Below are 4,403 nucleotides of genomic sequence, written 5' to 3'. Positions count from 1 at the left end.
TTGTGTGGGTTGCTTATGGTGTTGATCACATTGATCCAGACATAATTCCTACTGACATCTATATGCACTCGGTTGTGTGGAGCGCTACGGTGCCATTGGTATCATTTAAATGCATTGAGTGGCATGTAACCGATAAGTTTAGGTGACAGTTTAGTTTCGTTCAGGGAGTTCCTCATCAGGAACAGAATCTAGACAAGGCACACGAAGAAGTCCTGACTAGTCCTAAGAATCTTGACTGGGCCACAGCCACGACTCATTCATTTTGGGTGATGCAGTGGACAAACAGGTATAATCATGTTCTTACTGAGCTTCCTGTGCCTCCACAGCATCCCTTAGATATTTACATGTACTGGTATCGTACAAAATATGGCAACCACTTGAACTTATCGGATCTTGTGGCTTAAGAGAATGATGAGGGTATTCCAATTGATGATGACAATCAATAGCAGGAGCCACAGTCACCACCACCTCCACCTCCACAAGAACAACCACAGTCCTCGGTCCTATATGTACCTCAAACACAGTTTATCCCGTCATACCCAATACATCAGGAGTATTGGAGTACTCCACAGTTTGACTCAGGAGACGGAGATTCTTTTAGCCAGTTACTTGGGTTCATGGCTGCAGATGTAGACCAATCACAATCTAGCCATCAGCCTGATTTCATGACGGATAAGTATTCCTTTGACACGAGGCATCCATGCCGCACTTTCTCGGGTACTTTTGGAGTGTTGGTATCTGGAGACTCTAGTAGGAGTGATGGAGGTTGAGGAATTCTTAATAATCAAAACCCACGTCATATTGCAATGGGTCTAATTGAAGAAAATGATAAGGCAATTGAGCAAGAGACTGATGAGTATCTAGTAGATGAATCAGATGACGAGGAGGATGAAGATGACGACATGGATGATGATGAAGAATCCTGCAATGATTCTTCTGATGATGGTGATCATGCAGGTCCTATTATAGGTTTACTTTTTTGTCAATTGATTATATTATATTCATATTTGGGTCTTCTCTTGTTTGATTATATTATATACTTGTTTGGTGGAGTTTCTGTTGTTTGATTATACTATATTCATGTTTGGATGGTTTGTTTAATTAAATTATATATAGGTGAGGCTCGTACTCCAGATGAGATAGGCAAAGGCTACAATCTTAGGGTTGATCCATCATGTCGTAGCACTAATCGATTCACCCTGTCCGTGTTCAAAAGGGCCGCCAAGAAATGCATGAATTTTGTGAAAGATGTAAAATGGGCAATGAAAAAGTAGTTTTTGTGTACTTAACATTTTCTATGTATCATTTAACTTTTCTATGTATCGTTTAACTGTTCTATGTATCATTACTATGTATATCATAGAATACTTGGATAAGTTATAAAGTTTCAAATATCATAGAATGTTTGGGTAAAATCTAAAGTCGCAGATGCCATAGAGTAGTTTGATAAAATTACAATGTTTCAAATATCATACTTTATAATTTGGATAAAATATAAAGTCGCAAATGTCATAGAGTACTTGGATAAAATATAAAACATATAAATCTACTGAGCATTATTGCTGGCACTTGCACCACCTGATTGACGGCATCTACTACGAATGTGTCCCTCGACCCCACATTGCTTACATCGCCTAGGACCAAGTAACATTCGTGTGTCCATCTCGTTCAAGAAATGCGTCATCCTTGGGCGACCTTTGGTAACTTGTCTCAGGAACGGATTCGGTACGAATCAAGGCCCGTTGTAAGCAGGCCATGTAGTAGGATTCCCCAGTGGCCTAAACCTAGCTCGGTAAACTCGTCGAAGAACTTGGTCCATCTTATAAACATCATGAACATACACTTGCCAATCTAGTGGCTGATTTGCACAACATGCAAACACATGTCGACAAGAAATTCGGTCCACTTGGAACTCACCACAGTCACATCGCTGTCGACGGAGGTCGACGTCATACTCCATTACACTTGGCATCTCACGCACTTCAAAGACCACATTCTGCCTGTCGAAGCAATTAACCTGGATGTTTTCTGATGCAAGTTGATTTGCATGCAATTTTAATGTCATAAACTAAAAAAAAAAATATGTCCAGCATTAATCTGAGCCTCCGCCTTGCTCTTTTTCAGGTGAACAACGCGTTAAGCCTGTAAAATATTACTTTGACAAGTGCAGTGATAGGGAGATTGCGTGCACCCTTCAAGACGGAGTTGATGCATTCTATTAGGTTCATGGTCATGTGACCCCATCGGTAACCACCATCGATTGTCAATGCATACTATTCGCGGGGATTCGGTTTAACTAGTTTGCGTAAGCCTCGCCCCGTTCTCGTAAACGTTGGTAATACAATTCGTACTCGCAAAACATTTTCGAATATCCTGCGCAATAAGAAAAAACAAATAGAAAAAAAATAGACAACAAACACTCTTTGAAGGTAACTCTGTTAATAATGAATTTCGAATTACTCAATATTACTAATATTGACGACAAGTTTTTTTCAGGTACGGTGCCTTAAACTTTCTCAAAAAATTCGACTCTATATGCCTGATGCAAAACATGTGGAAAGTTCTAGGAGGTGACCAAGCTCCATTACTACATGCCACAACTGCATTGATGGATTCGTGTCGGTCAGAGATCAGTCCCACACTATCCTGAGTCACCACATGTTGTCGCAGGTTACTAAGAAAAAAGTGCCACGCATCAGAAGTCTCTCCCTCCACAATAACAAATGCAATTGGGACGATATTGTTGTTACCATCCTATAAAATTGCAACCAACAGACAACCCTTATACTTTCTGTACAAGTGAGTCCCGTTCACTTGGACAACTGGTTTACAATGTCTAAATGCTCTAATGCAGGGGTAATAACTCCAAAAGACTCGATGCAATACCCGGATATCAGTTACCAAGTCATCGCCTTGATATGTAGACATAGTCTCAAAATGGACGACTGCTGATGGCTCCTTATCACACATGGCCTCAAACCATATGGGCAAAGTTTCGTACGATACTTCCTAACCTCCAAATATTTTTTTCACTGACTTTTGCTTAGCTAACCATGCTTTACGATAGCTGATGGTATAATTGAACTTCGACTGCACTTCCGCAATAACTAATTTCACCTTTATCGAGGGTCATCCTCAACCAACAGCTTTATTACTTTTGCAATTGTGTTCGAATCCAGCTTCGAATGATCCTGAGAAATGGTGGCTCTAGTACAAGTGTGACTACCATTATACCTCCTTATAATCCAACAGTACTTTCTGCTGATCATACTAACCCTGATAAGTCAATCACAACTTGACCCATACTGTGTACACTTGGCATAAAATGTCAATGGTTCCGACTCATACACCCGGTAGTCTACACCTCTTCGGATGGTATGATCTTTCGTTGCCATAATAACAGCTTCCTTGGAACTAAATTTCAATCCCACGGCAAATTCACCATCTGCGATAATAGGAATTTCTACTAGGACGACAACTATACGATAAATATTTAATACACAAATATTCAATAAGTGAAATTAAAAGTAAATCAATATTCACTATATCAATATTAATATAAATAAACTTTACATCAAGTTATTATCTCAATTTTAACAAAATAAAAACATAAACACATGAATAAATACTAATTAATAAATACTAATTAATATTTAACTAAATAAATAAATAACTAAAAATATTATTATCTTAAATTTAACTAAATAAACACATAAACAAATGCTAATTAAGTATATTTTCACATGTCACGTAACTATTTAGTCCATCGATCAACATAAATTATTATAAAATTCTAATCCTTCATATAAATAGGGACGGATCTATGTGGGTGGTTGTGGGGGCAAGCGCCACCACTACAATTTGAAAATTTTTTGAGTAGTATATGATAATAATATTTATTTGCCCCCACTTAATTATTAAATTTGACCCCACAATAATTTTTTATTCAATTTTTGGTACTTTATAATCAATTTAAAAATTTTATATTAAATATCATTAGAATGATCAATTCTCAATTTAAATGAAATTTATGTTTTTTTTTAAATCGACTTGAAAGAGTATTATTTATCCTTTTTTTTATATTAGTTTTTATTTTTTTTAGTAAGCATTAATTTAAAAAAACTTTCTTAATTATAAATCTCAATAAGAATTGACTTCTAATTATATATATATTGTTATTTTAGATTAATTTGGTTAGATTTGTTTAACAAAAAAAAAAAACTTGAATGTGTAGCATTATTCTTTATAAAAAGAGAAATATTTCGATTGTATTGTTAAGAAAAAGATTACTCAATTTTTTTAAAATATTAAAACCTAAATAATAAAATTTTAAATTATGTGTTATTATTTAAATTATTATTTTAGTGTTTTAATTTATAAATTAGATATTTTAAAGACTAATC

This window comes from Arachis ipaensis, chromosome B01 (assembly GCF_000816755.2).
Source record: "Arachis ipaensis cultivar K30076 chromosome B01, Araip1.1, whole genome shotgun sequence".
Lineage (NCBI taxonomy): Eukaryota > Viridiplantae > Streptophyta > Magnoliopsida > Fabales > Fabaceae > Arachis > Arachis ipaensis.
This window is presented reverse-complemented; position numbering follows the sequence as displayed.